Source organism: Sceloporus undulatus, chromosome 2 (assembly GCF_019175285.1).
Source record: "Sceloporus undulatus isolate JIND9_A2432 ecotype Alabama chromosome 2, SceUnd_v1.1, whole genome shotgun sequence".
In the NCBI taxonomy this organism is placed as follows: domain Eukaryota; kingdom Metazoa; phylum Chordata; class Lepidosauria; order Squamata; family Phrynosomatidae; genus Sceloporus; species Sceloporus undulatus.
This window is the reverse complement of record NC_056523.1, coordinates 103,839,335-103,855,947: the sequence shown is the minus strand read 5'-3', so window position 1 is coordinate 103,855,947 and position 16,613 is coordinate 103,839,335.

Here is a 16,613-nt window from a genome sequence, read left to right as displayed (position 1 = left end):
TGCCATGAGTGGATGGAAACACCCAAAGAGCTACACCCAAAGAGCTACACCCAAAGAGCTATGGATGGAAACACCCAAAGAGCTACACCCAAAGAGCTATGGATGGAAACACCCAAAGAGCTGTATTGCAAGAATCCACACATCTTTACCAACCTGAAAAAGACCACACAGTCCTGATATTGTCATTTCTGGCCTTCCCAGTTTGCATTTACTTTCAGATGACTTTGACTAGTAGCAAGATTCACTTCTACATCCTGCTCTCATCAAGTAAAAGATTTCATGATACACTAATTAGCTATCAATCTGCTTTCTGTAATCATTCTCCACTTCTGGTCCTTACAAAAGATGCTCTTGTATTTCCTCACTGATGAGTATCACTTCCTCAAACCTGTACTAATCAGGTTTGCTCCTGCCATGACTTGTTCCTAATGATGTACCTAGTTCCAGAACAAACACGGATATGGGACACTGTTACCTATGAACCATCTGCTCCCAAAATAGCACTGCATAGCAGGTTTATGAATTCCTGCAGGCCATTTTGCTAATAACAATCCTAAATAAATAAAATACTGACATTTCTGCATGGATGTGTCATTTCCTCAAGTCTCATTATTTTAATGCTTTGCCTCAAGACAGAATGGGTAAACATAATTATTGTTTTCGAGATGATGCAAAAGAATAAAATCTCAACCCTCCCCAAGTACTAAGACATTAACATATTTGGCTTAGACAAATCCATAGAGCATAAAACTGTTATCCATAGATACCTCTATACTAGAGATAGACAAAAGGATCAAAGGGCTGGAACAGCTCTCTAATACTTAAAAAATATTCTGTTTGGGACCATTTAATTTACACCAGTGGTTCCCAACCTTTGGTCTTCCAGATGTTTTGGATGTCAGTTCTCAAAAGTTCCAGTCTGCGCCAATGGTCAGGAAGTCTGGGAGCTTAAGTCCCAAATAGCTGAATGACCAACATTTGAGAACCATTGATCTGGGCAAAATATGAGTAAGGGGACATGGCAGAGATGTATGAAATTAGGTGTGGTGTGGAAAAAAGTGGGCAGGAAAAGTGATAGGGAAAAATATTCTCTTATAATACTAAAACCCAAGGTTGTTCATTGAAGCTGGAAATTGGATGGGTTGAAACAGACTAAAGGGGGGGGGATTATCAGACTAATACATAGCAAAACTTTGAAATTCATCAGCACAAAGTGTAGTAATGACCGTCAACATGAAGGAGTTTAAAACACCATCAAATAAATGTGTGGAGTTTAAGGTCATCAGTGACTTGTTTAGAGTCAGCATTTTTTCTCTAGTCATAGCATGTGGGGGGTTTATCCAGGAGAGCAGTTAAAGGAAGTATATACTATTATTTCTTGGACATGGGACAATACAGGAAATCCATTCCTGTCTCAAGAGAGAAACTTTACCTCGGCAACGGAGCTCTGTTCTGCTGAACCGAAGTCTATAAGAAGCAACATCTATATTTCACAAGGCACTTTCTTATTTGCTTTTAATTTATCTTCTCCTTTTAAAAAAGAAAGAAAAAACCTTCTGTGAAGTATAACTCAGCAGTATTACATTGCAACAAACACTTCATTTGTAAAACGAAGCCAGTGTTTCTTTCCCACCATTCTGGTTTTCTTCTGTTTGTAAACTCCTGCCAAACGTTCTTCTTGCTTACTCCTCTTCTACAAATTTTCCCCAACTATTCCCAAGTATCTTCTTCTCTTGGGATTAAGTGTTGCTGTTGAAATTTCCAGCTATTTTTTACTATGAGCATTTTCTCCACCTGGGCAATTGGAGACTCTGGTTAGATGTAATTTAAACAAGAAGGGCTTCCATGTTCTCTTTATATTCCTCAGTAACCTCATTTATAATAGAAAGTTTTAGATAAGCCTTTCCCAAACCTGGTCCCTTCACAAATGCTTCACTAGGGATACAGACCACCCAAAAAGGGCGGTCTGCCAGCGCCTCCTTTTCCACTGGTGGGAAGCTGCAGTGGATAAATCATGCAGTTTCCTGCCGGCAAAAAAAGAACTCGCAAAAAGCGGGTTCTTTTTGCGTCACACTTGCAATGCCCAAGTGCGCCAATGGCGCACTCGTGATGCCACAAGTGTGTCGCGATGTGCCACTAAAGAATACAAGGTGCTATAGACTGTATTTCAGAGGAAGGAACTGGTAAAACCATTTCTCGGTACTCCTTGCCTAAGAAAACCCTATGAAGTTCATGAGATCGCCATGTGTCAGAGATTTGAAGGCACAAACACAGGAGAGGGCACATCATTGTATTTGAAAATTAAAGAAGCACCAAGAATATTTTCCCATTTGTCATGAAGCCAACCAATCCTTGCTGGGAAACTTACCAATGCTCTCCACTTCTACTGCTGAGGCTGCTGCCTCTTCCCTGGTAGCCGATGCAGGTGGATTTTCACCTGCTTCAGAGTCAACTGTCAACATATAGGTAAGGTAGTGATATATATATATATATATATATATATATATATATATATATATATATATAGTGTACACACATAAATATATATATATATATAATGTAGTGTGTGTGTGTGTGTGTATTATATATGCACACAGTACTATAAGTATAGTCATATAAACAGTGTTTATTATATATAGGTAGAACAATGCTACCCTGGCAACAAGTAGACCTTGAGCCATGGGTCATTAGTTACAGTGAGGGCAATGAGAGTGACAGGATTTTTAAAAACCAAATGCCTGTGCTCCCCTCCTCCTGAGGCTCTTCAATCTCCTCCTCCTTCTCTGCCTGCACACGTCTAGTATGTCTGGTCTGCTGAGCTGCAGGGGGGAAATTGGTGAAATAATTCTCAAATAGGAGTGGCAATGCACATAGCCACCACACATGAAGAAGGCAATGTTACATTCTGCAGCCCAATATGTACAAGGGGCACAGGTATTATAACATTCAAATTAAAAGCCAATGTGTTAGGAGGTACTCGCTGCAGTCCTGTGGTGCATCTGTGGAAAAAAGGTGGCTGGGCACAGTGTGGCGGTTCCCTTTGAAAAGGCATTCCGGAGGACCTTCAATTTGGAGGACACCTACTTAGGTATCCTCCTGAACCTCTCTTTTCCAAATTCTATGGCTATCCTTTTATGAATAGCCATATTAGGGTGGGATGAGGAGTCCATCAGCTGTGGTGGCCTTGAAACAATATCAAGGAAGGCATGGACCTCCTGCTCAGTCCACAGCTCACACCTGCAAGCCATGATGGATGCCAACAGGTAAAGTGCTGGAGAACTAGGCACCCAACTTTGCTATTGTCACAAGGTGGCACTATAACGGAACCATAAAGATAAATGAGGATGGTCCATTTTTGCACAAGCAGAGTTATGAAAAGGCAGCTCTTACATTATTGTGCAATGCTCATGAATGAGTATGCTTCGCCATTTTGGAGAGCACTAATTTCAGGGCAGGAGCAAGAAAACCAGTCAGAGGTTTCTGCACAAGTATTAGTTAAGCCTACGGGCCTTCAAACTTCTAAGCCGCACAATCCACAGCCCGACACCCATTGAAACTACTTTTTCCAGCTTTTAAGCAGCTGTGTTTTTACTCCTTTTTGCGTTATTGCACAACTCTTCCCAACAATCATACGTCACCATTTTGTAGAGCACAAATTTCAGAGTGGGAGCAAGAGAGATAGTCAGAAGAGAAGTCTTCCCACAAGTGGAAGTAAATCCTACAGCGCTTTGAATTTGGAAGCAGCATAATCCACACCCCTGCACCCAGTTAAACTTTTTGCGAGCCATCAGAATATCAATATATTTGAAACCATTGAGGAGATGAAGGCACACAACCATGATCGCATTGCTTTTGAGTGGAGAAACAAATGCAAGGTAATGAAGTTGGAATACCAAAAAGTAAGCAACCACATTACAAAATTTACATAGCTCATAAGGAGTACATAGGAGTGACATCCCCACCCGTGGTGTTACCTGGAACAGGGGAGTGTGCAAGAGACTGTAGTAGCCAAAAGGTCATACTTGGCCCTCTCCTTCACTACCGTGGGGGTCTTCTCATGATGAAGCCTGCGCTGTGACAACAAAGCCGGGAGGCACAGTGGGAGGAGGGCATGACCAGGTGACACTCCCCTTCTAGTGATGGTCATCCCAGAAGGGGACACTCCAAAAGGGGAGTGTCATCTGGTGTGGTCCACACACACACACACACACACACACACACACACACACACACACCACATGCTAGTAATACTACTGCCTCCCAGAATACCCCAAAAGTATCTTTTGACATCCTCCAGCATGGAGAATGCCAGGAACAAGAAGAAGTTCAGAAGTAGCAGCTTTTCCAAGCTTGGTTCTGAACATTACTATTTACGACAAAAAGGTTGTGTGATGGTTCTGCCAGAATGGCCTAGAGGAATTGTTTTCCTTGTTTAGCCTATGTTGTTGGCAAGTAAATAAATCCCAGACTGACATTTTTTAGGTTTGGAGCCCACTCAGGCTTCCACCCAATAGGAAGAACCAAGAAGCAGAGTTTGAGTTTCATGAAAGGGTAGGAAAATTTCAGTGATTGGCTTTGTTGTGGTGGTTTTCGTATTTTTAATATGGGGGAGAGAAAGAGGCCCTTGTGGGTTTTCCTGCACAAGGTGGCAAAATAACTTGGCTGGTTTTTAGTGCTCAGCAATGGGGAGTGACATCTTTCAAGTTGTCAGACAAACAGAAAGGCAGATATTATTAATGGCCTCACCCCAAAGTACCACTACTTCAGGCCCAAAGGCAGAATAGTCCAGGAGCAATACTCATTACAAAAGTTTGGAAAACCAGCTAAATGTACTGATTGGTTTTCTCCTTATCTGTATGGTCTTAACGAATAGCATTCATGATTCATCTATTGCAAGTAGTAAGATATTATGCCTCATGGTAATGTTCTCCTCCCCCTTTAATCTTTTAAATTCCTCTTCTGACCTACGTACTAACCATATTAGTACAATTCCACATTCCCTGCATAAACACAAGTTTCAATCACTTATCAAACCCCATCATATTAATTTCTCCTTGCAATTACTTAACATATTCTATAAACAGTTTCCAATTTTTTTATAAATACAGTCTGCACTCCACATTAGGGGCACAAGATCCCTGTGGAAGTGGAAAAAATGCAATTATGCATGTCTGTTGGCACCCTAGACATGGTATTACCCAGTGCAGGGGAGCCTCCCCTGCCTTCCCACTCATCTGCTAATTCAACAGGCTGCCTGCCTAGGGCTGCCGGATGGTGGGTGTACAAGTGAGCCAACGGGGATCTGCCATGCAGGGCAGGGAAGCACAAGTTGTCCTTCAGACACAGACAAACTCATGAATAATCAAATTCACTAATGTTAAAATGTTAAGATCCTTTTTAAAGGAGCACAGTGGTTAAATGCCGGTACTGTAACCACAATGTTGTGAATGTGATCCCAGGGCTCCAAGGCTGACTCCAACCTTTCATAGGTCAATATAATGAGTACCCAGTTTGTTGGGGGCAATCGACTAACACATTGTAAAGCACAGAGAATGCTTAGTTTACTATGAAGCGGTATAGAAATGTAAAGTGTTAAAGCACTTAAACCTGCGAATGTGAAGGCCGACCGTACATCCATTTGCTTTTCCCTCACCAAAGTAATCCCTTTATCTAATTGAGTCATTTCCATCCCTTTTTCAAGCTAATCCATACATATCGGAATTTTTTTGGTTTTCAATTTTCTCACAAGAACCAATCTTGCTGCAGTTACCATATAACTTAGCAGCTTTCTGTGCTATTTTTCTTTAATGTTCTCTAAATTCAGTATATTTTTTTAAAAATATATAATTCTGGTCTCAAACCAGTTGTAAATCTCAAGATTTTTCCTATTACCTTATTAATTTTAAACCAATATTTCTTTACCTTCCTCCACTTCCCATTGTTTATATATACTCCCAAAAAAATTGTTGCCCATTTAACCATGTACTGTTTACCTTGTTTTTCCTCTTTATTAGATTTCAACAATTATTTGTATATTTTACTAATCAGAGCACAATACTTTTTCCAAATTTGGATATTTCTCTCTCAGTGAGAATTTTTAAGGGGAGGAAAGCATCTTTGTCTTTTCTAATTAATCATGCTTTTTCGTGATGTGGCCAAAGCACAACAATCTCAATTTAGTCATCCTGACTTCCAGAGTGAGTTCAGGCTTGATCTGTTTTAGGACCCATTTGTTTGTTTGCTTGTCCATGTTATCCTCAGCACTCTTCTTTAGCACCACATCTCAGATCCACTTTTTCACTGTCCAGCTCTCACATCCACACATGGTGATGAGGAATACAATGGCTTAGATTAGCCTCATTTTAGTGTTTGGACTTATATTTCTGCACTTTAGGAACCTGTCTAGTTCTTTCAGCGCTACCCTTCCCAGTCCTAGTCTTCTTCTGATTTCTAGACTACAGTCTTTATTGTGGTCAATGTCTGATCCGAGTATAGAAATTCTTTGGCTATTTCAATTTTTTTGTTATCTAGCATGAATTACTGGAGATTTTCTGTGGTCATGAGTTTTGTTTTCTTAATGTCCAGCATTAAAACTATATTGGCACTTTTCTCCTTTACATTCTTCAGTAATTGCTCTAGGTTCTTGCTGGTTTCTGCTAACAGTTTTGGGTTGTCTGCATATCTTAGTTTTGTTAATGTTCCTTCCTGCTACCTTCACTACCCCTGCATCTAAGCCTCCTGTGTGTACATTGTCTGCATACAAATTCAATAAACAGAGTGATAGTATGCAGTCTTGCTTGACCTCTTTGCCAGATGAGAACCATTCTTTTTGTCTGTTTTCTGTTCTAACGGCAGCCTCTTGTCCTGAGTACAGGTTATTCATCGGGATAATCAGATGTTATGGCACTCCCATTCCTCTATATGCTATAAAAGATGCTTTTCTCCTGTTAAAATTCCACTTTTCTAGCCTCACGTAGTAAAGACCTTAGAAAGCATTTGTTCAAGTGTTTGTTTGTTATTTGTTACCCCAAGCTTAACCCTGTCACACAGTTGCACAAGCCAGTGCCCTAGTCCTCTCCTTAGACAGCCTTCCCTAACCTGGTGCATGCCAGATATTTTGGGCTCCAGCTCCCAATAGTCCCAGGGAGTGTTGTCTGTCATACATGATGGGATCTGTAGTCCAAAAAATGTGGATGGCCACCAATCGAGGTTGGCTGAGAGAAAGTTAAACTACTCAGTGTTTAATTCCAAAATCCATCCACTAGGGTATACTTCATATCTACTACCACAGTCCTGGAATTACTTCAGCTTGATGGATAGCTGTTGGAAAGTCTAGGATTGGAAAAAAAAAGTGTGAGAACACAGTGGCAGCCAATTTTGTGAATGCCTAAACCTGGGCTCTTTCCAATATACACATACAGGAAAGAGTTCCCACACTGCAACAGGAAAAAGGCAGTGGTGGAAAACTGGAAACTCTGCGAATTCCCTAGATGCTCCACACTAGTTTGGAGGTTAAAGGCTGTCTTTGGTAAAGAGTGAGATAGTATTACACACCTGAACAGATCTGGGACACAGGAGGAGAAATGTGAGAACAAGTTGAAGAGCTATTGTCAGGTTTTGCTACCCTCCACTCCCACCTCCAACACACACATGCTCACACTCTGACATTGGGCTGTGTTGCCAGTCGGGTGCAAAACTGAAGTGTCTTGTGTGTGCACAGGTGACTAGGGTTTCTAATTAAACTCAAAAGCTGTAAAACAGTAATATCGGATTTAGTTCTGCTGTTTCCCAGCACCTCATTAACCTCAGGGCATTTATTTCATGAGACATCTGAAGCCCAGTTATGACGAACCTCACATGTATACTTGACACCCATCTGGGGGGAAATGTCAACACTCCTGCCTGAAAAATAATCCCCAGTAATTGCTCCAGATGGATAAACAGGAGAGAACAGCATTTGCCAGCTAAAGCTGCAGGGACCACAATCCAATACTAAGCTCAATTGAGTTCAATGGATCCAAGCCGGCTTAGGTGTATGTTGGATTGCAACTTTATGCAATTAAGGAGTGTTTCCTCTCTTCTTCTCCTCCAGTTTAGAACAAGAAGTGAAATGCAGCCAAAACCTTCCTTTAGGAATTTGCGTTATCAAAACTAAAGATCTTTACTGCAGAAAAATGGAAGCTGAGTGCAGGCCTGATTAAGGGTTGCAGGAAAGGTAAGTCAATTACCATTTTCTTCTGAATGGAGAGGGAGGAGAAGGAAGAGGAAGATGGGGGAGGAAAAGAGCAGCAAACATCTGAGAATAAACAGAGCAGGGCAACAGCAACACCGGATGTTTGGAAAGAATAAACTCCTCCAAGAGAAATTTTAATCATGAGTACATCCTCCTGGAGACTCAGAGTGAAGAGAGGACCTTGGTGGAATAAAAGAAATGCTGGCTAAACACATAGTCATGGACCCTGGGGGCTGAGGAAACTCAAACATCTTTCCCTCCAATATGGGGGGAGGGGGGGGCTGAATCTGCCGTGAAATGATCTGGTAAAATTGGACCACCAAGTCCTCTATGTAGTTGAGCCTCTCAGAAATTATCAGTCAGGAGTGTACTAAGTGATAAAGAACACACAGCTGTACACTATTTAACACAGTCACTGTAGTTGAGTCTTCCCTTGAATAGCCAAGGCTGCCTGCAAACTATCCTACATGTGCTTATTTGGGGGTCAGCTACACTATAACTGAAAACATGGAGGAGGCCTATTACAGTCCTCCCTCCATATTTGCGGCTTTGATATTTGCGGATTTGATTATTCACGGATTTCATTAATATGTTCTCTCTAGGACTGTCTAGGTCCTCCAGTGCAACTCTGTGGTCAACTTTAACTAAAAGTTGCACTGAAAGACCATTTGTAGCTACTCCAGTGCCATTCTATGGTCAGTGTATGTTGGACATTGACCATAGAGTTGCACTGGAGGACCTAGAGATTCCTAGAGAGGTGTCCTCTCAGGTAAAAACAGTGTTTTTGTTATTTGTGGTTTTTCCATATTCATGAGGGTCTTGTTCCCCTAACCCTAGCGAATATGGAGGGACAACTATACTATATAATGAGTTTGTAAAAGTCTTCATATTTAAGGATGATTGAATGACAATGGATGGGGAAAGTAATTTGCCTTCCCCCTGACTATGCCTAACACCAGAGTCTTACTATGGTCCCTCAAAGGGTCTTTTCTTCTGTTGCCCCTAAAGTATGGAATGATCTGCCGGAGGAGATCCGGAATATTACTAATCTTGATGGTTTCAAAAAAGCAGTCAAGACAGACCTCTTCCAACAGGCCTTCCCAGATTAACTTGTCTGTTCCATTAACTACCTACCTGCTTGACCTTGTTTATTGGTATTTGGTCTGAAATGTCATTTTAAATTTGAGGGTGGGTGGGTTTTTAGGTTATAAAGCTTTTATATTAATCATTACAGTATTTGATATTTTAATGTTGATTTAATGTTGTAAGCCGCCTTGATCCAATTGGAGAGGCAGGATATAAATTATTATTATTAGTAGTAGTAGTAGTAGTAGTCTCTATATCTCAAGCTTGGTAGATGAACATGTTTTTGCATTTTCTTTTGAAGTATAATTATGTGCAATCTTGTATCTTTCAAAATATCTCCACAGCTTTTGCTTTTAAAGTAGTGAAGTGGAGGGAGGGAAGTGAAAAGGGACTTTATATGCATTTTTGCATTAATTTAATAGGGTGTTATTTTCTTCTTCTACCACTGCTTGATGTATCAACTGGGTGTTGTTCTTTTAATTTACTCAGTTTTGTAACACTGATTTATTATTTTGCTGTTCTTTCCATGGTAGTCAGATTATTTCCTGTTTCACATGGTGGTGGCTGTTATTTTAACGCAATGCATTCTGTGTTTTCTTTGTTTTGTAAAAGCAAATGTCTACACATAGACAAAATGACTAATGGCTTGCCTGCTAATATTGAGCCCCCCTCCATCTGAAAAACAGTTCCAGAGTCCCTCGGCGCATTAGTTGCAGCTCTAAAACCTCTGGACAAACTGCCAACTGAACTATGAATTTGAAGTAACAACCTATAGATATGAAACGGAACTTCTGCTCACAGAACTTCAAATGGATTTGTGCTTCCCTTGAGCAAGACAGTGGATTTTCTAACATATCAGTGCTATGTAGCTAGACGCATGACCATAGAAATGGAAGATGGAAGGAAAGAAAGATCATTTTTCCATTTGGTGGCATTTCCTTTGGAGCTAGCCGTTTCCAAGGTAACCACTGCCATAGCTATCGCATACTGATACCCCCCCCCCCATTGTAGGCTGCATCTACACTTCAGAATTAATGCAGTTTGACATGATTTTAACTGCCATGACTCAATGCTATGGAATTCTGGGATTTGTAGTTTTGTGAGATATTTTACCTAGAGAGAGGTGATGCCACAACAACTACAAATTCCAGGGTTCTATAAGATGGAGTGGTGGCAGTTAGTGGTGTTAAAATACACTAATCCTGCAATGAGGCAGCAGCCATAATCACATTTTTCACTAAGCTCTCTGTGCATTCTGACAGGATAACTCACACTCACATTCCTCCAAATCACTTATTTTTGCTGCCATGAAAGTGTGGCAGAATACTGAATTTGTGTCTTTCTTGTTAAGGAAATTGGACAATGTCATCTTCAAGTTTTGGTGAGGCCTTGGACATCATGGCCTCCTTGGGATGACTTGTCACTACTGCCTGTTTGCTTGTTGCAGCCTCTCTCCCTCTGGGCCCAAACCACTCAAATTCTCAGAGGGAGAAAGCACAAGTCTTGTCACAGCTCACACACCAGGAAGGGGTGAGGAACAGGCAACAGCATTAAGGATGAGGAAGAGTCCCAGCAGCAGAGTCCAGAAGCCACACGTGTTAGCAGTACACCTACCCCTCCTACCCTGCCCCCCATGCATAGAGATATGGACCTTGTAGCAGAGCTGAAACTGGATTGACAACATCAAAAGCATTGATTATCATTCCTATTTAGTTAAGCACCTACTTCATTTTTTTCACTGGTTTCATAGTTTGGTGTGTTTCACTCTAGCAAATCAAAGATTTTTACCAGCTGTAGTGGATAGTGTAGTGGACTGAGTGTTGGACCCAGGACTCTGGGAGACCAGGATTCAAATCACTGCACAGCCATGGAAACCCACAAATCAAATTCTCTCAGCCTCAGAAGAAGGCCAACGTAAACTCCCTCTGAACAAAACTTGTATAGAAAACCCCATGACAGGTACCTTAGGTAGTCATGATAGACTACTGCTCCATAAGTTGGAAACAACTTCAAGGCACACAACAATAACAAGAAGTGGATAAAAGCTAAATCAGTTATGAAGTGTGTATGAACAGAGCCAGAACTAAAACACCACCACTTTGTGTTTACAAGATACTACATTAGTGTAACCTCCTACATAGAGCAACAGTTGCTCAATGACTTTGTAGGCTGGTACGCCCAGTTATAACTTGCTTCTTTTAAAATGTCAATACTTAAGAGCTGGTTTGCACATTATTTTGAGCTGTTTTTTTCCTACTTAAAGAAATTATCTGTTCCCATGAGTAAAGTGATGGTTCGATCTCTGCTGCATCAATTTGTGTAATCTCCAAGGTATATATTTAGAAACTCTGTAGATCACAGAATTCATTAACCCACAACACCAGAAGCTGCCAAACACCCACAACATAATATGGGTAAACTTGCCATTGAAATAATCCATGGAAAATGGAAGACGCTTCATTCTATAACATTCCTTGAGCTAATGACTGGCTCCTGAGGACAAGCTGAAGATTTTTTAGCTACTTCCAATGTGTTCCACTGATTGCAACTTTTTTTTTCTGTTAAGGCTCCATGTGCTTTAACAAGCACGTGGTAAGCAGAAAAACAGTGTTTGCGTTTTTCCTTCGCATTCAGATGAAATGATTAGAAAAACTTTAGTTTCTGAAACAACCATTAGTTGCTCCTTATGTATCAATTAATGGCCAGGAACCATTCCAGAAAACAAGTGTCAGATCTAAGATCATCCATGGTAAAGTGTGGCATTCAGATGCATGCACTACAGATATAGGGAATATGTGGGATGCAAAAAAACATGGCATCCACAAGACATGGCCCTTTGAAACTCCCACATGCCAAGTCCAGAGGAGGCTGTGTGTTCACAAACACATGAAGCATCCCACCCAATAGTGTTTTCACTGCAGAGGAGCCTTGTGTGCATACATCTATGCTTGAGGAGGCTTCTTTTTACACAAACAGTGAGGGCAAGGCTCACAGGCATAGCAGTGCCAAAGGAACTGATTTTACAGCTACAATCCTACCTCCATCCCCTACCTCACCCCATGAGGCAGTGTCTGAACAGCTTGCATCTGTGTAGAAAATATGAAACTGAGGAGTTTCCAAGGAAAGTAACAACTATTTTCCTGAGATTTCTATTTTCTATGATGCCAAAGACCTATCAGGATAAATTATTCCTTATGACAAAAAATCGATGTTACCATTTCCGTCCAAGGAAAGGTTCTTTGGCTTTTGTTTAGTTGTTCCAAAATCCTCTCTAGCAGATAGGACTTGAAAAACTAGTGGTGAGAGGCTGGTGCCAGCTGACAGAAGCTGGGCCTAACAGACTACCATACAACAGGTATAATTTGGCACTAAGTAGGCATGTCTTTTATTGATTGTAACTGGATAGGTTGGTGTGGCTTCAGGAACCAATCCAATGACCTACTACCAAATGACCCAAGCATTTGTCATGATAGAGCTCCTGACCTGAAGCAGGAATCAGCAAACGAAATGGTGCCTGAGAAGCCACTTGGGTGTACAGTCACTGTGTGACTCTTCACCATCTGGGGGACAATGCCAACCTCCAGATGTGGGCATTACCTGCAAGTCCCAAATTCCCTAATGGGACATCCCATGAATGGCTGTACAATGGGCTACTGGGCCCAATGTCCCTAGTACCTGGATCTTGTCCCATACTATAATGCCCCAAAGTTGTGACTGAAGACACAAGAGATTGAGTTACAAACTTTGAGCTTGCATTAAGAACAGGAATTAAGCAATATCCAGGAGCTCCCCCCTGCCTCATCACAACCCCACAAGAGGGAGTGCCAACCCTAATAGGAATAGCAATAGCAGCTTTATTTATATACCGCTTCATACCACACTAAGTAGTCTAGCCTGAGCAGTTTACAACTGTAAGCTAATTGCCCCCAACAAGCTGGGTACTCATTTTAGTGAGCAGAATCAAAAACTGGAAAGCACCTATTCACAATGGAAGAGATAAAGGAAACAAACTCTCACGAGCCCTTCTTTCTAATACTCAGACTGTCCACTTTGTTTAGAATGCAAACTGCAGCTCCTGAAATCTTTGGTAATACCCCTGAAGAAGGCCAATTTGTGATAAGGCCAAAATGTGTTGGGCTTTTTAAGATAATAAAATTTATGGACCATCAACAGCACATGGGACTTCGTTTCCTTTATCTCTTCCACTACTCATTTTAGCGACCTCGGGAATATGCTAGGTTGAGTCGACCCTAAGTCCCTGCCTGGGATTGAACTCACAACCTTGTTGTTTGTGAGTCAGTGGCTGCAGGACAAGTGTTTAATCACTGCGCCACCAGGGCTAAAGGAAAGGAGGGCAGGAAAGCCAGTGAAACAGAAAACCATTTTGCTCTACTTTTATATTTAATGAGACTTGAGCATCCACGGTTTTTGTTATCCATGGGGGATCCTGGAACCAAACCCCAGTGGATAACAAGGTCCCACTGTATAGTGCTTCCTATGCAGACTTGAGAGGAAACTGCATTTCTCATGTTAGACACCTAGGAAACACCTCACCCCCTCCCTGCATGCTGGTTGTCTGCCTCCTTTATGGGCATGTGAATAGCACAAAGGAGCCCAGGAAGACAATGCCAAGCCATGTCGGGACAAATGGTTGCTTCCTGTTGCCCACACTGCTACAATAGCCCGCAAAACTGCCCTCAGGTAAGTCTAAGGAAAATCCTCCTTCTGAGCAACTAATGCTGGCCAGAACTTGTTAGAAGTGTGACTCTTTAGACTACAATTTCCCAGATTTCCCAGTCAGCATGGCCTGAAACAAAATGTTCTTTGGAGAGAAAAGAGAGATGACAGCCTCATGGCTCATTAGTAGCAGCCATGTATTGACATAAGAAGTGTTTTTTGATCAGGAAAGACTTTGCGCTCTGGTGGTCTACTGGTTACCATCATAACATCAGAGATGCTGTATGGTTTCTACTCCATGTGGCAGCCATGACTTAGGGAGTTTCAACTAGTCCATGTGACAATGTCCAGATCATTTCCAAGTGATCATCTTAGAGAAGCCACCTTCTACAGTTTTCAAGGAAAAAGAAGCAGACAGGAGTCCTCAGAGCTTGGGAAAGCTATTTTGGGGGCCTACTGTTAACCAAATCCTCCAGTCAGCAGGGCCAACAAAGGAACTTTTCCAAGCTTTGGGAGTACCCCAACCAATTTTACAACTTCTGTTTTCTGTCATATAAAATGTTAAGCCGCCAGCAAGCAAAGCTCTCTTCCATTTCTCTCCATCACACCTGACCTTTTTTAGATTTACAGCCTGCTGCCTCCCTGAAGCAGGAAGCAAAACTTCTCTCTCTCCCTCTCTCTTTTAAATTCAAGCATTCCAGGTTGCAATCAGATTTGGAAAGAGCTAGAAAGGATATGGTCAAAGATGTCAAGAGGAAAGAAAGCTAAACAGACTTAAAGAGCACATGCTGCAACTCTTGGAAGAAACAAAGGTCTATGCTACTCCTTGCATTTATACCTCCTTTCACACACCAGGTATATCCTGTGGCTTGTCATATTCCCCTAAGCTCCTTCCACCAGCAAAACTTCCCTACCATGATCCTCCTCCAATTTCCTCTCATAATCTACACATGTTTCTCCCCACACTTTTCTTCTTTCTCATCGGCATTTTTCATACAGTCTCTAATTATCTTTGTACCTTGTCTCTTCTACAAGTCCTTCCCTTAGCCAATAGCTTCCTGCATTTCAGTTTTCTCAGTTCTACGTCTCTTCTGTCTCCTACTCTGTAAGGATGCCCTCAGAGGATTTCACTTACAGCCCTATCCGTTCTTGCATTGTGATATTCAGGCCTACGTTGTTACATTTTAGGATCTTTTCTAGTTCTTTCATAGCTGCCTTTCCCATTCCTAGCCTTCTTCTGATTCCCTGATTGCCATCTCCATCCTTTGGCCACATCATGAGAAGGCATGACTCAATTAAAAAACAACAATGCTAGGAAAGACTGAAGGCTGCTGCAACCCAACAAACAGGGATCCCCTAACATCAGTTTCTGGGGTGTTCCCTCCAGGAAAGAACAGCAAATGGTGCCTCCAAGTCCTGTTCTTGGTGGTGTAGGTCACCCACTGAAGCTATCTCTGTCCTATAATCCAGCCTGAAGCAAGACTGAAATTGATCTAGATAGGCTGTATCACAGTCTGGTTGTTGCATGGTTGTAAAGAAGTCTGATCTCCACAACAACCCAAAAAAGTGGGTTATGCAGGCAGAGGTTGGATTAAAAAGGATGTCAGCCCTCGTGGTGGGAATACCATTATTAGGCCAGCCAAAAAGGCACAAAATAAATCATGTGAAGGCAAAAGAAGAATTAATGTTGTGCTTTTGGAGTTGGACTAATAAAGGTATTTCCACCATAGGGACTTTGGAATTAGTCTTTGGGGCCACACACTTTCTATTATCCAGATTTGTCTCCCAGCATTCAACCCTTCAAACCAAACTGAAATATTTTGTATGAAGTCGAAGGCATCCATAGTTTTTTGTGGGTTTTTCGGGGTATGTGGCCATGTTCTAGGAGAGTTTCTTCCTGACATTTCGCCAGCATCTATGGCTGGCATCTTCAGAGAAATATTTTGTATTCCTCTCCCATTAGCTTCTCTGTGCTGCATGAAAAGTGGCCATGGGAGTGTCAAAGACATGGGGCTAGTGGTCTCACATTGAAAGCAAGTGAAAAGGATGCACAATTCTGGGAACCACCTCTCTCTCTTCCTGAGTGCTTAGAGCTGTCTCTTCTCTCTCTTTTTCCTGCTCCCTTTTCTCCTTTCCCTCTTCCTCTCTCTCTCTTAGTGTAATGGTGCACCTAGACTGGAGAAATAATGCAGTTTAACCCCACATTAAGTGCTGTAGTGCCATATTATGGAATCCCGGAATTTGCAGTTTTCAAAGCCTTTGGCCTTCTCTGCCAAAGTGTGCTGGTGTCTTTCAAAACTACAAATTCCAGTGCTGTAGTGCCATATTTTGGAATCCTGGAATTTGCAGTTTTCAGAGCCTTTAGCCTTCTCTGGTCTCTTACAAAACTACAAATCCCAGGATTCTGTAGAATGGAGCCATGGCAGTTAAAGTGGTGTCAAACTGCATTATTTCCACAGTGTAAAGACTTCCTGGGAGCCAGCATGGTGTAGCGGTACACTACATTGAACATTGGATCTTGACTCTGGAAACCAGGGTTCGAATCCTGGCTCGGACATGGAAACCCACTGCATGACTATGGGCAAACCACACTCTCTCAGCCTTGGAGGAAGGCAAG